Here is a 19,038-nt window from a genome sequence, read left to right as displayed (position 1 = left end):
GGCCAGGAGTTTGAGACCAACCTGGCCAACATGGTGAAACCCCATCTCTACTAAAAATACAAAAATTAGTCGGGCTTGGTGTCACACGCCTATAATCCCAGCTACCTGGGAGGCTGAGGCACAAAAATCACTTGAACCCAAGAGGTGGAGGTTGCAGTGAGCAGAGATCACGATATTGCACTCTAGCCTGGGTGACAAAGCAAGATTCTGTCTCAAAAAAAAATTAATAAATAACCAAATTAAGTGGAGCAGGTGAGAGAGTGAGTCAGAAACTCCTTTAATCCACCAGTAAGAAAGCTCCCTCAGGATATTTATTATTATTATTATTATTATTATTATTATTATTATTATTTGATACGGAATCTCTCTCTGTCGCCCAGGCTGGAGCGCAGTGGCGCCATCTCGGCTCACTGCAAGCTCCACCTCCCGGGTTCACGCCATTCTCCTGCCTCAGCCTCCCGGGTAGCTGGGACTACAGGCGCCTGCCACCATGCCTGGCTAATATTTTGTATGTTTAGTAGAGACGGGGGGGTTCACCGTGTTAGCCAGGAGGTTCTCTATCTCCTGACCTCGTGATCTGCCCGCCTCGGCCTCCCAAAGTGCTGGGATTACAGGCGTGAGCCACCGCGCCTGGCCCCTCAGGATATTATTAAATTCAACATGCCTTTAACATTCAAAATCCAAGCTCATCTACTGCTGCTGAATATCTTGTTTGCACTTCTAGATCTACTCTTCACTCTTCTCCACCCTGCTCTGTAACCCAGAACCTATATGGACTGCGTGAAGTCCTGTGGCTTCCCGGACTTGGTCCTGATAGGAAATCAAGTCAGGAGGAAAGTGAGGTTGGACATTTATTCCCCCAGCTTCCTCTCTGCCAGGTCCATACAAAATGGCTGAGTCCCTCTACAGAAAGCCACGGATGGTGTCAGAACTGTGGTGGACACTGTGATGTACCACCCAGCTTTTCCTTCAGGAATGAGGAACTTGTTCCTGTAGCTGCTGCGAGTACTACTGGAAGATGAACCTAAATTGTCAGCCCTTTTAGGGGATTGCCTGGCTCAAGATTACCTCACTCAAGGTATACCCCCTTTTGGAGAAGCCCGAATCCAATGAATGATTAACACGGAGGTGTAAAGGACCAGCCTGCCCATTTGCCCAGTTTTAGACAAACTCAGAAGGGTCATCCCAGATCCAGAGGACCCTGTTGGGGTCAGCTGAGGCCTTCGTTAGGATGGTATTGCCATTCAGTTTCTCTCCCTACTTAATCCTGCTTCTTTCTTCTCCCTCCCACAGGTAATGGTCCCAATATCACTCAACAACAAATGTCCCGACATCTCAGTCTGCTTCCTGGGGACATGTGACAGTGGCTCTTTCCAAATATCCTCTGAGAAAGCCCAAACTAACCTATAAAAATAATCACCTGGAGAAGCCTTGAGACCATGTGAAGAGAGTGACAGGTGCCCAGCCAGCCCCCAGCTTCTTCAACTCCCATTTCCAGCTGCAGCCACCGTCTGACCTCACGAGAGATCCTGAGTCAGAACCGGCCAGCTGAGCTTTTCCCAAACTCCTGTGTCACAGAAATCACCAGAAATAATAAAATAATCACTATTCTTTTAAATATCTAAATTTGGGGTTGTTAGATAGCAATAGTAATTGGAACAACTTCCTAGCACACATTTTTCTGATCAAATCTCACTAGTGCACCGGGCACAGTGGCTCACGCCTGTAATCCTAGCACTTTGGGAGGCCGAGGTGGGCAGATTACTTGAGGTCAGGAGTTCGAAACGAGCCTGGCCAACATGGTGAAACCTCGTCTCTACTAAAAATACAAAAAATTAGCCGGGCATGGTGGTGTACGCCTGTAATCCCAGCTACTTGGGAGGCTGAAACAGGAGAATTGCTTGAACCCAGGAGGCAGAGGTTGCAGTGGGCCGAGATCGTGCCATTGCACTCCAGCCTGGGTGACAGAGTGAGACTCCACCTCAAAAAAAATAAAAAATAAAAAACAAACAAACAAACAAAATCTCACTAGTGCCCTTTGTGTTCTGTGATGACAGGTGATAGTCATTCTGCTCCTTTTAGTTTTGCTTATGCTATTTTCTACCTTAAACAAAACAAATTTCCCTCCTCTGAATTCTCAGCACTTATTAAATGTTCTACTCATCTAGCATTTACCCTATGATGCCTTGCAACATCTCATATATATTTGTGTGGTTTTTTTTTTTTTTTTTTTTTTTTTGAGACAAAGCTCACTCCATTGCCCAGGCTGGAATTAAGCAGTAAGATCTTGGCTCATTGCAATCTCCGCCTCCCGGGCTCAAGCAACTCTCCTGCCTCAGCCTCCTGAGTAGCTGGGACTACAGCTGTGCACTACCACACCTGGCTAATTTTTGTATTTTTAGTAGAGATGGGGTTTCACCATGTTGGCCAGGCTGGTCTTGAACTCCTAACCTCAGGTGATCCGCCCACTTCGGCCTCCCAAAGTGCTGGGATTACAGGAGTGAGGCACTTCGCCCGGCCTCATATATGTTATTTAATTCTGATTGCTCCCAACTAGATTGGAATTTCCTACAGGGAAATTAAGTCAGTAACTTGGCTTTCTCTGGCATCACTCATAGGAGTGGGCACAGTGCTGAACACAGAGTGGGTATTTAAGACAGGTTTAATAATTGATTATACCTCAAATAAGTCTCAGCTAGTAGTTTAAATTCATCTATTTTTTTTTTTTTTTTTTTTTTTTTTTGACAGAGTCTTGCTCTGTTGCCAGGCTGGAGTGCAGTGGCACGATCTCGGCCCACTGCAACCTCCGACTCCCTAGTTCAAGCGATTCTCCTGCCTCAGCCTCCTGAGTAGCTGAGATTAAGGCACGTGCCACCACAGCCAGCTAATTTTTGTATTTTTAGTAGAGATGGGGTTTCACCATGTTGGCCAGGATGGTCTCGATCTCCTGACCTCGTGGTCCGCCCACCTTGGCCTCCCAAAGTGCCAGGATTACAGGCGTGAGCCACCGTGCCCTGCCTTTAAATTCATACTTCTATTAGGAAATAATTTGGTTGATGCTTTCTTGGGGAACAGGTAATGGAGTAGGAGTTAAGAATAACTACAAGCCAGGTGCAGTGGCTCATGCCTGTAATCCCAGCACAGTGGGAGGCCGAGGCGGGCGGATCACAAGGTCAGGAGATCGAGAGCACCCTGGCCAACATGATGAAACCCCGTCTCTACTAAAACTACAAAAATTTGCTGGGTGTGGTGGCACATGCCTGTAATCCCAGCTACTCAGAAGGCTGAGGCAGGAGAAATGCTTGAACCTGGGAGGCGGAGATTGCAGTGAGCCAAGACTGCACCATTGTACTTCAGCCTGAGTGACAGAGCAAGACTCTGTCTAAAAAAAAAAAAAAGAATAACTACAGACTGCTGTTCTGCTATTCTCTTAACCTTTTCACTTTCCCTTTTCCAAACTAGTTAATTTGCAGTTTAAAGATAAAGGTAGGCCAGTGCAACTAATGCATTTTCTCCAGAGTTTAAACTCACTTGGAACCACCAGAAATCATTCCCACTCATACCACTGAGAAATCCTGTCCCAGAAAACCACCCAGCAGGGTCACTACTGCTCTCCTTAGCACTAGGAGAAATGATCAATACCCAGAGAACACCAATAATTCTAAATGCCCACTGTGCTAATATGCTTTGAGAACCTTCCAGGTCAACACCTTTTAAGGCAATGTAGGTTTTTATATTTGTACAGGACCTTAGAGTTAGGGGATATATGTCTATATATTTATATTCTATCTATAGCTCTAAAGTGAGTTACTTTTACAAAAAAAAAAAAAAACAAAAACAAAAAATACTGAATTTTATAAGGTTAAGTGGTGTGGTAAATTGCCTGCAAAAGTAGAAAAATAGTCATCAACAGTTTCTCCCATCCCTGTGCACACACCACACTCCTCCCATCAGGAGGTGGAGTCTGTTTCTTTTCCCCTTGAATCGGGGCTAGTCTTGTGACTTGCTTTCACCAATAGAATGTAGTGGAAATAACACTGTGCCAGTTCTGGGCCTATTCCTTAAGAGACCCGGCAGTTTCTGTTTTGCTCTTTGGGAAGCCGTTTCTCATATAAAGAAGTCTAACTACCCTATTGGAGAGAGTGGCCATGTATCTTTCATTGTAGACAGAGGCCCTGGGAAATGAGAGTTATGAAGGGAGAGAGAGCCCAGACATCTTCCAGCTGTCCCAGCCAACCAGTGCAGGCCCCAGGCATGCAAGTGAAGTTGACTTGGATCCTCCAGCCTTTTGTCAAGCTGCCCAGCCAGCACCATGTGGAGTAGAGACAGGCTATTCCACTATGTTCTGGCCAAATTAAAGAATCTTTCTCTTTTTTTTTTTCTTTTTTTTTTTTTTTGAGACAGAATTTTGCTCTTGTTGCCCAGGCTGGGGTGCAACGGCATGATCTTTGCTCACCGCAACCTCCGCCTCCTAAGTTCAAGCGATTCTCCTGCCTCAGGCTCCTGAGTAGCTGGGATTTCAGGCATGCACCACCAGGCCCGGCTAATTTTGTATTTTTTTTTAGTAGAGATGGCGTTTCTCCGTGTGGGTCAGGCTGGTCTCGAACTCCCAACCTCAGGTGATCCACCTGCCTCGGCCTCCCAAAGCGCTGGGATTACAGGCATGAGCCATCATGCCCGGCCTAAAGAATTTTGAGTAAGGCCAGATGTGATGGCTCACACCTATAATCCTAGCACTTTGGGAGGCCAAGGTGGCCAGATTACAAGGTCAGAAGTTTGAGACCAGCCTGATCAAGATGGTGAAACCCTGTCTCTAATAAAAATACAAAAATTAGCCGGGCATGGTGGTGCACACCTGTAATCCCAGCTACTCAGGAGGCTGAGGCAGGAGAATCACTTGAACCCGGGAGGCAGAGGTTGCAGTGAGCCGAGATTGCACCACTGCACTCCATCATGGGCAACACGAGCAAAACTCCGTCTCAAAAAAAAAAAAAAAAAAGAATCTTGATAAGGCCAGATGTGGTGGCTCATGCCTATAATCCTAGCACTTTGGGAGGCAGAGGTAGGCAGATCGTTTGAGCACAAGCGTTTGAGCACAAGCGTTTGAGACCACCGTAGGCAACATGGCAAAAATCCATCTCTACAAAAAATACAAAAAATTAGGCCGGGCGCGGTGGCTCACGCTTGTAATCCCAGCACTTTGGGAGGCCGAGGCGGGCGGATCACGAGGTCAGGAGATCGAGACCACAGTGAAACCCTGTCTCTACTAAAAATACAAAAAAAAAATTAGCCGGGCGTGGTGGCGGGCGCCTGTAGTCCCAGCTACTCGGAGAGGCTGAGGCAGGAGAATGGCGTGAACTCGGGAGGCGGAGCTTGCAGTGAGCCGAGATCGGGCCACTGCACTCCAGCCTGGGTGATAGAGCAAGACTCCGTCTCAAAAAAAAAAAAAAAAAAAAAAAAAAAAAAAAAAAAAATTAGCCAGGCATCGTGGCATATACCTGTAGTCTCAGTTACTTGGGAGGCTGAGGTAGGAGAACCACCTAAGCCATGGAGGTCCAGGCTGCAATGAGCCAAGGTCATGCCACTGCACTCCAGCCTGGGTGACAGAGTAAGACCGTGTCTCAAACAAACAACAACAACAGCAAAAGAATCTTGAATAAATAAAGTATAGTTGTTGTTTTAAACTACTCATTTTTAAGGTAGTTTACTAGTTATTAATAAATAAGTAAACAATAGCAACAATAGATAACTAGAAGGTAACTAAAACAAGAGGTAGTAGTTAGTAATTTGGAAATATGAAACTCAAATTCATTTCCTCTATTTCCTCTTTTTCGAAGTTCAACTCTTTTTCCGAAGGTGACCAATATAATCCTGTTTAATTCATGGGTGCACAAAAAGTTCTGCTCTCTAAAATATCATTCTTACTACCTATTGATGCTCAAAATGCCACAAATAGATACTCAATCTTATGACTCCCATTGAGATACAAAAACTCCAGGATGACTAATAAGTAAACTTTTTTTTTTTTTTTTGAGACAGGGTCTGGCTCTATCACCCAGGTTGGAGTGCAGTGGTGGGATCTCAGCTCACTGCAATCTATACATCCCAGGCTCAAGTTATCCTCCCACCTCAACTCCCCAAGTAGCTGGGACTACAGGCATGCCTGGTTAGTTTTGGGTTTTTTTGTTTTTGTTTTTGTTTTTGTATTTTTAGTAGAGACAGAGTTTCACCATGTTGCCCAGGCTAGTCTCGAACTCATGAGCTCAAGTGATCCTCCCACTTTGGCCTCCCAAAGTGCTGAGATTACAGGCGTGAGCCACTGCAACCAGCCTAGTAAACTTGATTAATCTATTAAACGTTTGTTGAATATCTTTATCAAATAATTTTTAGAAAAGATTCTGATTGGCAGCATGAAAACTATAAAATGATCAAACTACCCTATATTTTCCAGGATTTTTCAAGTTTTTTCTTTAATTTGGGATCCTCTTCTCTGTAGAGATTGTCAGTAAATGGTGAAGAGAGAAGATTGCATATTGTTACAGTAAACTCCTGATTACTGCCATGTGAATACAAAATTCTGTGGAATATCTGCAAAAATATAAAATTCTAGGTTGAGCTTTCCCAGTTTGAATCACCTCTCTACATGCTAAGGGAGTGAGTGTAAACAAGTTCTAACATTAGCCAAAGTCAAACAAAATTAGAAGAGTAATTCTCCTAGAAACAAATCCAGGCCGGGCGCGGTGGCTCACGCTTGTAATCCCAGCACTTTGGGAGGCCGAGGCGGGCGGATCACGAGGTCAGGAGATCGAGACCACGGTGAAACCCCGTCTCTACTAAAAATACAACAAATTAGCCGGGCGTGGTGGCGGGCGCCTGTAGTCCCAGCTACTCGGAGTGGCTGAGCCAGGAGAATGGCGTGAACCCGGGAGGCGGAGCTTGCAGTGAGCCGAGATTGCACCACTGCGCTCCAGCCTGGGCGACAGAGCGAGACTCCCTCTCAAAAAAAAAAAATGGCTGGGCGCGGTGGCTCACGTCTGTAATCCCAGCACTTTGGGAGGCTGAGGCGGGTGGATCACGAGGTCAGGAGATCGAGACCATCCTGGTCAACCTGCTAAAACCCGGTTGCTACTAAAAATACAAAAATTAGCTGGGCGTGGGGGCACGTACCTGCAATCCCAGCTACTCAGGAGGCTGAGGCAGGAGAATTGCTTGAACCTGGGAGGTGGAGGTTGCAGTGAGCTGAGTTTGCCCACTGCACTCCAGCCTGGGCAACAAAGAGAGAGACTCCATCTCAAAAAATAAAAATTAAAAAAAATTTACAAATTTATCTTAAGGCAACTCTTTGTCATCTGTGCTACTGGATAAACACAGTAATTCTGTCGCCCAACCTGGAGAACAATGGCGTGATATTGGCTTACTACAACCTCCGCCTGTGGGTTCAAGCAATTTTCCTGCCTCAGCCTCCTGAGTAGCTGGGACTACAGGAGTGCACCATCACGCCCAGCTAATTTTTGTATTTTGTTTTGTTTTTTTTGAGACGGAGTCTCGCTCTGTCACCCAGGCTGGAGTGCGGTGGCACGATCTCTGCTCACTGCAAGCTCCGCCTCCCGGGTTCACGCCATTCTCCTGCCTCAGCCTCTCCGAGTAGCTGGGACTACAGGCGCCCGCCACCACGCCCGGCTAATTTTTTGTATTTTTAGTAGAGACAGGGTTTCACCGTGGTCTCGATCTCCTGACCTCGTGATCCGCCCACCTCGGCTTCCCAAAGTGCTGGGATTACAAGCGTGAGCCACCGCGCCCGGCCTGTATTTTGTTTTTGAGATGGAGTTTCGGTCTTGTTGCCCAGGCTAGAGTGCAATGGGACAATCTTAGTTCACTGCAATTTCTGCCTCCCGGGTTCAAGCGATTCTCCCGCCTCACCCTCCCAAGTAGCTGGGATTACAGGCATGCACCAGCATGCTCGGCTAATTTTTGTATTTTTAGTAGAGACGGGGTTTCCCCATGTTGGCCAGGCTGGTCTCGAACTCCTGACCTCAAGTGATCCACCCACCTCAGCCTCCCAAAATGTTGAGATTATAGGCATGAGCTATGGTGCCCAGCCAAATTTGTAATTTTGGTAACAAGGTTACCTTCAAAACATAACTTGAGGCTAGGCCCAGTGGCTGACACCTGTAATCACAGCACTTTGGAAGCCTGAGGCAGAGGATTGCTTGAGCCCAGAAGTTCTAAACCAGCCTGTGCAATATAGCAAGATCCTGCCTGTCTCTATTTAAAAAAAAAAAAAAAAAAAAAAAAAAAAAGGCCAAGCATGGCGGCTCACACCTGTAATCTCAACACTTTGGAAGGCTGAGGAGGATTGCTTCAGGAGTTCAAGACCAGCCTGGGCAACGTGGGGAGACCCTGTCTCTACAAAAAATAAAAAATTAGCTGGGCATGGTGGTGCCCACCTGTGGTCCCAGCTACTCAGGAGGCTGGGGTGGGAGGATCGCTTGAGCCCAGGAGGTTGAGGCTAGAGTGAGCTGTCATTTTGCCACTGCAATCAATCAATAGAGGTTGAGGCTAGAGTGAGCTGTCATTTTGCCACTGCAATCAATCAATAAACCTGGAAACTTATGGTTAATGTGGAGAATTTAATATCTATATTTACCTGTATTTCCTCCCAAATCTTAATAAAATTACTTTGAAAGAATAAGATCTAAATGCAAAGGACAAAGAGAATGAGCAAGAAGACAACTGAGGAGAGACCTCAACAAAATTTTGGAATCTGTAAAGCTGGTGAACAATGTAGTTCAGATATGCTTCTTTACTTCTGAGGTTTTCCTTTTTTTTTTTTTTTTTTTTTTTTTTTGAGACACAGTCCGTTCTGTTGCCCAGGCTGGGGCGCAGTGGCGAGACCTCGGCTCACTGCAGCCTCCGCCTCCCTCCTGCCTCAGCCTCCTGAGTAGCTGGGACTACAAGCGCACAGCACCATGCCCGGCTAATTTTTTGTATTTTTAGTAGATACGGGGTTTAACCGGCTGGGGGCGGTGTCTCACGCCTGTAATCCCAGCATTTTGGGAGGCTGAGGCAGGAGAATCGCTTGCACCGGGGAGGCAGAGGTTGCAGTGAGCCAAAATTGCGCCATTGCACTCCAGTCTGGGCAACAAGAGTGAAAATCGGTCTCAAAAAAAAAAAAAAAGAAGAAGAAGAAGAAAGAAAGAAAGAAATGGGATTTAACCGTGTTAGCCAGGATGGTCTCAATCTCCTGACCTCGTGATCTGCCTGCCTTAGCCTCCCAAAGAGCTGGGATTACAGGCTTGAGACACCGCTCCCGGCTGGTTTTCCTTCTTATGAAGAGACTTAATTCATGTAAGTGGGCCTTTTTTAGCCCTTTGTTCATACACTCTTTTTTTTTTTTTTGAGACGGAGTCTCACTCTGTCGCCCAGGCTGGAGTGCAGTGGCGCAATCTCGGCTCACTGCAAGCTCCGCCTCCCGGGTTCACGCCATTCTCCTGCCTCAGCCTCCCGAGTTGCTGGGACTACAGGCGCCCACCACTACGCCCGGCTAATTTTTTGTGTTTTTAGTAGAGACAGGGTTTCATCGTGTTAGCCAGGATGGTCTCGATCTCCTGGCCTCGTGATCCGCTCGCCTCAGCCTCCCAAAGCGCTGGGATTACAGGCTTGAGCCACCGCGCCTGGCCTTTGTTCATCCACTCTTAATGGACTGTTCCACTCAGTTCTATCCTCTTGCTCTTGGGAAGAGGAGCCCACCCATCAGAACACATTTTCTGCTTGTTTCCTCCATGCTGAGATCTGCCCCAATCCAAGTTGCCTGATCCTGGGATACAGTTAGCAGGCTCTTTTTTTTTTGAGACGGAATTTCGCTCTTGTTGCCCAGGCTGGAGTGCAATGGCACGATCTTGGCTCACTGCAACCTCTGCCTCCCGGGTTCAAGTGATTCTCCTACCTCGGCCTCCCGAGTAGCTGGGATTGCAGGCATGCGTCACCACACCCAGCTAAATTTTGTATTTTTAGTAAAGACGGGAGCTTCTCCATGTTGGTCAGGCTGGTCTTGAACTCCTGACCTCAGTTGATCAGCCTACCTCCGCCTCCCAAAGTGTTGGGATTACAGGCGTAAGCCTCCGTGCCCAGCATTTTTTTTTTTTTTTTTTTTTTTTTTTTTTTTAGACAGTTTCAGTCTGTTGCCCAGGCTGGAGTGCAGTGGCGCAATCTCTCAAGTAGCTGGGATTATAGGCGCCCGCCACCACACTCAGCTAATTTTTGTTGTTTTTTTTTTTTGAGACGGAGTCTCGCTGTCGCCCAGGCTGGAGTGCAGTGGCGTGATCTCGGCTCACTGCAAGCTCCACCTCCCGGGTTCACGCCATTCTCCTGCCTCAGCCTCCTGAGTAGCTGGGACTACAGGCACCCGCCACCATGCCCAGCTAATTTTTTGTATTTTTAGTAGAGACGGGGTTTCACTGTGGTCTCGATCTTCTGACCTCGTGATCCACCCACCTCGGCCTCCCAAAGTGCTGGGATTACAGGCGTGAGCCACCGCGCCCGGCCTAATTTTTGTATTTTTTAAATAGAGATGGGGTTTCTCCATGTTGGCCAGGCTGGTCTTGAACTTCTGACCTCAGGTGATCCGGCCTCCCAAAGTGCTGGGATTACAGGTGTGAGCTGCGCCCGGCCAGTTAGCAGGCTCATTGACTCCCATACTAACCCACATCCTCCAATCTGGTCTCAAACAGTAATAAAGGTGATATGTTGATCTCTGTATTTATTTTTTGCTGATTTCTCAATGTGTTCAGGACCTTAGAACACAGAAGGAATGCTTTTATTGGGGTCCCCTTCGGAGATCCCAGTAATTATCTTAGCAGGGCCGGGAATGGTGGCTCATGCCTGTAATCCCAGCACTTTGGGAGGCTGAGGCAGGTGAATTACCTGAGGTCAGGAGTTCGAGACCAACCTGGCCAACATGGTGAAACCCTGTCTCTACAAAAATACAAATATTAGCTGGGCCTGGTGACCCGCACCTGTAATCTCAGCTACTCATGAGGCTGAGGCACGAGAATTGCTTGAACCCGGAAGGCGGAGGTTGCAGTGAGCCAAGATTGCACCACTGCACTCCAGCCTGGGCAACAGAGGGATACTGTGTCTCAAAACCCTGCCCCCCCCCAAAAAAAACCCAAAATACATTAGCATGAAATTATATGACACCCAGGAGAAAGGAAAATTACTAAAAAGCTTCCAGAGAGAAGAGCCAGTTGAACTCAGAACTGGAGGATAAAGGGTTCCAAGAGGAATATTTCTTTTAAAAATGTTATGACAGAATGAATATCTGACAGGTTGGAAGATAATAAAATAAGAGTTAGATTTTCAACAGTGAATTTGGAGATGAATAAACAACTAGAAAACTAAAACAAAAGAAAAAAATAAAGCCATTATTAAATTGAGGGAAATTAAAAGTTATACAAGAAAGGAAATATAATACACTTCTTGGCTAAGCTGTGAGTAAATATAGATGATAACTTAAATGTTAATTTAACTAATATTATGATATAATAGTTATTTCCAAGGGGCTGGGGGCAGGAGAAGTGTGTTTTGGGAAGGAAGTATTATGTAAAAGAAGTAACTCCTCATCTTTTATGGTTGGAAGTTAATAGATAATTCTGTGGCAGTGGTCAGGCCTATGCAAACCTGTTCCAAAAGTCCAAGTAAGCTGAGAGGCCAAAAAAAGAGGCTAACGAGTCCAGTTTCTTAGAAATAAACATTTAATAGAGACTTATGAACAGAGGCCATGTGCATGTCTTGGGCAATGGTGAAATGAGATGATGGTTTCCTGCTCCATTACCCCCAGACCTGGGGCTTCTATACTACAGGGAAAGGGTGATTCAGAAGGGATGTATAGATATAACATCAAGGTTGTTTGAGCTAAGGGCAGAATGTATGGTAATACTTGCTCTTACACCAGGAACAATAGGTAAACTTGAAATCTTAGAGGCCTTCCCAGAACTGGGGTTAATCAGAAGCCAACATGGTGGATTAGCTTTCACAAATATCTGAAACTTTAAAAAATCAAGACATAGCAGTATAAATACGTTTTTGGAAATTTGAGGTGAATACTAGGAGGAAGTTAAAAAGTTGCAGCAATGGCCGGGCGCGGTGGCTCACGCTTGTAATCCCAGCACTTTGGGAGGCCGAGGCGGGCGGATCACGAGGTCAGGAGATCGAGACCACGGTGAAACCCCGTCTCTACTAAAAATACAAAAAATTAGCCGGGCGTGGTGGCGGGCGCCTGTAGTCCCAGCTACTCGGAGAGGCTGAGGCAGGCGAATGGCGTGAACGCGGGAGGCGGAGCTTGCAGCGAGCCGAGATCGCGCCACTGCACTCCAGCCTGGGTGAGAGCGGGAGACTCTGTCTCAAAAAAAAAAAAAAAAAAAAAAAAGAATTAAAAAAAAAAAGTTGCAGCAATTATCTCTGGGAAGTAAGAATTAGATGTGGGAAGAATAGAGTGTTTCATTATAACCTATGTTGATCTATTTGACTTTTTAAACTATGTACCCGTTCTACTTTGATAAAAATAAAAATTAAATTAAAAAATAAGCTGTGTGCAGTGGCTCACGCCTGTAATCCCAGCACTTTGGGAGGCCGAGGCGGGTGGATCACCTGAGGTCAGGAGTTTGAGACCATCTGGCCAACATGGCAAAACCCTGTCCCTACTGAAAATACAAAAATTAGTTGGGCTTGGTTGGGGGAGCCAGTAATCCCAGCTACGCGGGAGGCTGAAGCAGGAGAATCACTTGAACACAGGAGGTGAAGGTTGCAGTGAGCTAGATCACGCCACTGCACTCCAGCCTGGGCAACAGAGCGAGACTCTGTCTCAAAAAATAATAACAATAATAATGTGAGTTAGCTAACCACTGACTTGTGGACCTTCCACAAACACAATGAAACATATTGAGTGGTCTAGCAGTCTTTAAACTGATATCAACATTTTTTATTCTGTGGTGAAAGATAAGAATGTAGGTATATTGTTTGTTTGTTTAACTTTTTTGATTTCTTTTTGTTTGTTTCGGTTTTTTGGTTTTAGAGACAGTGTCTTTCTTGCTCTGTCACCCAGGTTAGAGTGCAGTGGTGTGATCATGGCTCACTACAGCCTCAAATTCCTTGGGCTGAAGCCATCGTCCCACCTCAGCCTCCTGAAGTGTTGAGGCTGTAGGTGTGAGCCACTACACCTGGCTATATCTTGTTATATAGAAATTTAGCATGCCAAATTCAAACTTACTCAATGTACAATATCTGTTGACAGGACCTTGCTATACTCATCTGTCATGTTTCAATGGTATATTTCTCTATTTATTAATACAATTTAGATTTTTTTGCCAATGTTGTATTTGTGTTTCCATTTAATTTTAGCTCAATCGAGCCAATTGCTTCCACAAAACACCAAAAACAAAATCTAAGTAATCAGAGTTGAATGTAATTCTACTGAAATATAGTGAAATTTGATAGAAGCTGGGTGATTATTTGGTGCAATCTGATGTATTTAATTATGATTTTCTCCTGCTTAATTATTTGAGCTATTTCGACAAACAGTATTTTGCATTAGTATATATTATTTTAGTGTTATACTTTCTCATAAAATAATGAGTTTACTTTCAATATGTGTCTTTGAAGAGTTTGCTACACTCACTAATGTAGCCTTTACTTATCTTTAAGCCAAAATCTCCTCCAAATGAACATATCTCTCATTTTATTCTGAAAGTCCATGAGAGGATGATATTCACTGTACAGAAATTTAACCATGTTACAAGTGAATTTTATTTCTGTATGATAGCTAAAAGGTCACAAGGGAAAGAAAAACATTGAATTTTTGCCTAGTGTGAAACACCAATTGTAGAGTCTTTTGTTTATCTCCCCAAAGAAGAAAAGAGTAACAACTCGTATAAATACCACTGGAGGAGTATAACCTTTATGGAAGGCAATATGGTAACAAATATGGCAAAAACCCTTTAAAAAGTTGATATCCTAAATTAAAACCAAAATGAGATACCATTATACACCTAGAAGAATAGCTACTTTTTTTTTTTTTTTTTTTGAGATGGAGTCCTGCTCTTGTCGCCCAGGCTGGAGTACAATGGCATGATCTCGGCTCACTTCAACCTCTGCTTCCCGGGTTCAAGAGATTCTCCTGCCTCAGCCTCTAGAGTAGCTGGGATTACAGGCATGAGCCACCACACCTGGCTAATTTTTGTATTTTTAGTAAAGACAGGGTTTCACCATGCTGGCCAGGCTGGTCTCGAAATCCTGACCTCGTGATGCACCCACTTTGGCCTCCCGAAGTACTGGGATTACAGGCGTGAGCCACCGTGCCCGGCTGTACTTTTTTTTTTTTTAAATGGACAATATCAAATGCTTGTAAAGATGAGGACAACTAGAACTCATACATTGCTGGTGGGAAAGAAAAACTGTATAAGCACTATGAAAAACAGTCTGGGGACCAGGTGCAATGGCTCACACTGGTAATCCCAACACTTTGGAAGGCCTAGGCAGGAGAATCACTTGAACCTAGGAGATGAGACCAGCCTAGGCAACATGGCAAGACCCCATCTCTATTAAAAAATAAAATAAAATAGGCTGTGCGCGGTGGCTCACACCTGTAATCCCAGCACTTTGGGAGGCTGAGGCAGGTGGATCATGAGGTCAGGAGTTAGAGACCAGCCTGGCCAAGATGGTGAAACTGTGTCTCTACTAAAAACACAAAAATTAGCCAGACATGGTGGCACGTGCCTGTAGTCCCAGCTACTTGGGAGGCTGAGGCAGGAGAATCGCTTGAACCTGGGAGGCAGAGGTTGCAGTGAGCCATGATCATGCCACTGCACTCCAGCCTGGGAAACAGAGCAAGACTCCGTCTCAATAAATAAATAAATAATAAAATAATAAAATAAAAGAGGCCAGGCACGGTGGCTCATGCCTGTAATTCTAACACTTTGGGAGGCCGAGGCAGGAGCCAACCTAGGCAATATGGTGTTGAGCCCAGGAGTTCAAGGCCAACCTAGGCAATATGGTGAAACCTTATCTCTACAAAAAAATTAAAAAATTAGTTGGGCATGGTGGCGTGAACCTTTAGACTCAGGTGCTTGGGAGGCTGAGGTGGGAGGATCGCTTGAGCCCAGGAAGGGAAGGCTGCAGTGAGCCAAGATCACGCCACTGCACTCCAACCTGGACAACAGAGCCATGCCGTCTCAAAAGAAAAGAAAGTAAAAGAAAAACAGCCCGGCAGTTTGTTTACAAAGTTAAACATATGCTTCCCGTACAATCCAGCACTCAGTATCTATTTATTCCCACTCCTAGGTATTTACTCAAGAACAATAAAAACATATGTCTGCTCAAAGACCTGTACTCAAATACTTAGTGCTTTTATTCATGGTGACTAGAAAGAAGTGGCTGCGGTGGCTCATGCTTATAATCTCAGCACTTTGGGAGGCCGAGCTGGGCAAATCACTCGAGCCCAGGAGTTCGAGACCAGCCTGGGCAACATGACAAAATCTTGTCTCTACAAAAACTAAGAAAATTTTTAAAACCTGCCAGTCATGGTGGCATGCGCATGTAGTCCTAGCTACTCAGGAGGCTGAGAAGAGGATCACTTGAGTTTGAGGCTGAAGTGAGCTATGATTCTGCCACTGCACTCTAGCCTAGGTGACAGACTGAGACCCTGTTTCCAAAAAAAAAAAAAAGAGAGAGAGAGGCTGGGCGTGGTGGCTCACGCCTGTAATCCCAGCACTTTGGGAGGCTGAGGCAGGCAGATCACCTGAGGTAGGGAGTTCAAGACTAGCCTGATTAACATGGAGAAACCCCGTCTCTACTAAAAATACCAAATTAGCCGGGCGTGGTGGCAAATGCCTGTAATTCCAGCTACTTGGGAGGCTGAGGCAGGAGAATCGCTTGAACCCGGGAGGCAGAGGTTACGGTGAGCCAAGATCGTGCCATTGCACTGCAGCTTGGGCAACAAAGCGAGACTCTTTTTTTTTTTTTTTTTGAGATGGAGTCTCACTCTGTCGCCCGGGCTGGAGTGCAATGGCGCTATCTCCGCTCACTGCAACCTCCTCCTCCCGGGTTCAAGCGGTTCTTCTGCCTCAGCCTCCCGAGTAGCTGGGACTACAGGCATGCGCCACTAAGCCCAGCTAATTTTTGTATTTTTTGTAGAGATGGGGTTTCACCATGTTGGTTGGCCAGGATGGTCTTGATCTCTTGACCTCGTGATCTGCCCACCTCAGACTCCCAAAGTTCTGGGATTACAGGTGTGAGCCACTGCGCCCAGCTGAGACTGTCAAAAAAAAAAAAAAAAAAAAAAAAGAGAGAGAGAGAGAAAGAGAAATGCTAATATAGATTTAGATATACCCAGAACTATAGAATCAGGTACTATGGGGGTGAGGTCCAGAAATCTGTATTTATTTATTCTATTTTATCTTTGAGATAGAGTTTTGCTCTTGTCACCCAGGCTGGAGTGCGGTGGTGCAGTCTCGGCTCACTGCAACCTCTGTCTCCCGAGTTCAAGCGATTCTCCTGCCTCAGCCTCCCAAGTAGCTGGGGTAACAGGCACCCGCTACCACGCCTGGCTAATTTTTTTGTATTTTTAGTGGAGATGGGGTTTCGCCATGTTGGCCAGGCTGGTCTCAAATTCCTGACCTCAGGTGATCTGCCCGCCTCGGCCTCTCAAAGTGCTAGGATTACAGACATGAGCCACTGAACCTGGCCAGAAATCTGTATTTTAATAAGCTTTCCAAGTTTAAAAAGCTTTCCAGGTGATTCTGATGCACATTGACATTTGAGAACCAATGGTGTAGGCCGGGCGCGGTGGCTCACGCTTGTAATCTCAGCACTTTGGGAGGCCGAGGCGGGCGGATCACGAGGTCAGGAGATCGAGACCACGGTGAAACCCCGTCTCTACTAAAAATACAAAAAAAAAAAATTAGCCGGGCGTCGTGGCGGGCGCCTGTAGTCCCAGCTACTCGGAGAGGCTGAGGCAGGAGAATGGCGTGAACTCGGGAGGCGGAGCTTGCAGTGAGCTGAGATTGCGCCACTGCACTCCAGCCTGGGCGACAGAGCAAGACTCCATCTCAGAAAAAAAAAAAAAAAAGAGAGAACCAATGGTGTAGGAGAAAGCTCACTGGTGCCTGTGTCCTTGTTCTGGTTTAGCCTAGCAGCTACATGACTAACCATGGCTGAATCCCTAAATCTCTCAAAACTCAGTTTTACAGGGTATAACAAGGTGTTTAGAATGATGCCTGAGGGCCCTTCTGCTCTAAAATTCTGTGAAAGAAAGTAAATAAATGTTGCAATTACTAGATTCATTCAATCAACAGTTATGTACCAGGCAGCGTTCTGTTCGTGGAATCAATGTATGACACAAAATTGCAACTGAAAGGCTGGGCGCGGTGGCTCACGCTTGTAATCCCAGCACTTTGGAAGGCCGAGGCGGGCGGATCACGAGGTCAGGAGATCGAGACCACGGTGAAACCCCGTCTCTACTAAAAATACAAAAAAATAGCCGGGCGTGGTGGAGGGCGCCTGTAGTCCCAGCTACTAGCAGAGGCTGAGGCAGGAGAATGGCGTGAACCCGGGAGGCGGAGCTTGCAGTGAGCCGAGATTGCGCCACTGCACTCCAGCCTGGGCAACAGAGCGAGACTCTGTCTCAAAAAAAAAAAAAAAATTGCAACTGAAATAGTGTAATTTATTGTTTATAATTAAATGACTTGCAAGTTCTCAGACCACAAACTTTTACCGGTCCTCAATTTACAAGATTCTCATACTGCATCTGTTGTGTAATGTGAACTGGAAAACTAAGAAAATGATCCAAAGGGTCATTTTTTCCAAAATTACGTAATTCTTTTTTGTTTGTTTGTTTTTTGTTTTTGAGACAGAGTCTCTCTCTGTTACCCAGGCTAGAGTGCAGTGGAGCAATCTCAACTCACTGCAACCTCCCGCTCCTGAGTTCAAGCAATTCTCCTGCCTCAGCCTCCTGCGTAGCTGGGATTACACGCATGCACCACCACACCTGGCTAATTTTTGTATTTTTAGTAGAGACGGGGTTTTGATGTGTTTTGGCCAGGCTGGTCTGGAACTCCTGGCCCACCTGCCTTGGCCTCCCAAAGTGCTGGCATTACAGGCGTGAGCCACCACGCCTCATCTCAGTCAAGTTTCAGTATATCTACAAGGACAGGAGATGGCGCCAGAAGGCAGTGGGATGCTTGGTTTTGGTTTTAACGGTTTTAGCCAATGCAGGCAAAGAAAGGGCTTGAGAGAGAGGTCAGAACTAAAACAAAGGTGCCAGAGTTTGAGTGGAAACTAAGACTGAGTGGGGAGAGGGAGCTGTGTCAGTTTTTTTTAACTTACATATAAGGGTCTCCTTGACACCTACTCCAAATCGGCACAGCTAGAAAGCAACAAAAGAAATATCCACAGTAAAGCCAAAGATCAAGATAAAGTCAAGTGCCTAGAGGATGGCACTTGCCTCCTGGATCCCTCTGTCCTGGAAAGGAGGGCCTTTGTCGTCTGGGAAGCACAAGCACCTGGATGCGTTGCTCACCCAAGATCAGGAAAGTGTTGATTCCAGGCTAAGATATCTTTGTGAAACAATGTTCAGTTGCATAGGCAAAATCCCAAAGCCCAGCAGCAGTGAAATACCTCCCAGAAGGAACCATACACAAGGCATTTTAAATTAAAATTTAAAAATTCATAGACAGGCCAGGAGGTGGCGCCTGGCAAGACATGCTATCTGCCTTGGGAATCGGAATCTCAGCTCAGCGCTCCAGGGGAAGTCTGTCCTGGCAGAGGTCATTCTGTTCAGATCTCTTCTTTCCTACTAAATCTCTTCGTTCATACCAAGATGTCTCCACTTTCTTTTTCTTTCTTTGTGTTAAGTACCCTGATTCCCGGGAAGTCTAATTTATACTTCAAGCCTTTTACTCTTCTTAAATGGGATGGATGGGGCTTTGGGGAACCTCAAAACATAACACTTTCCTGAAGGGGACAAATAATTCAGAGAGTGATAGG

Source organism: Nomascus leucogenys, chromosome 12 (assembly GCF_006542625.1).
Source record: "Nomascus leucogenys isolate Asia chromosome 12, Asia_NLE_v1, whole genome shotgun sequence".
Taxonomy (NCBI): Eukaryota; Metazoa; Chordata; class Mammalia; order Primates; family Hylobatidae; genus Nomascus; species Nomascus leucogenys.
Note: the sequence above shows the minus strand (reverse complement) of the source record.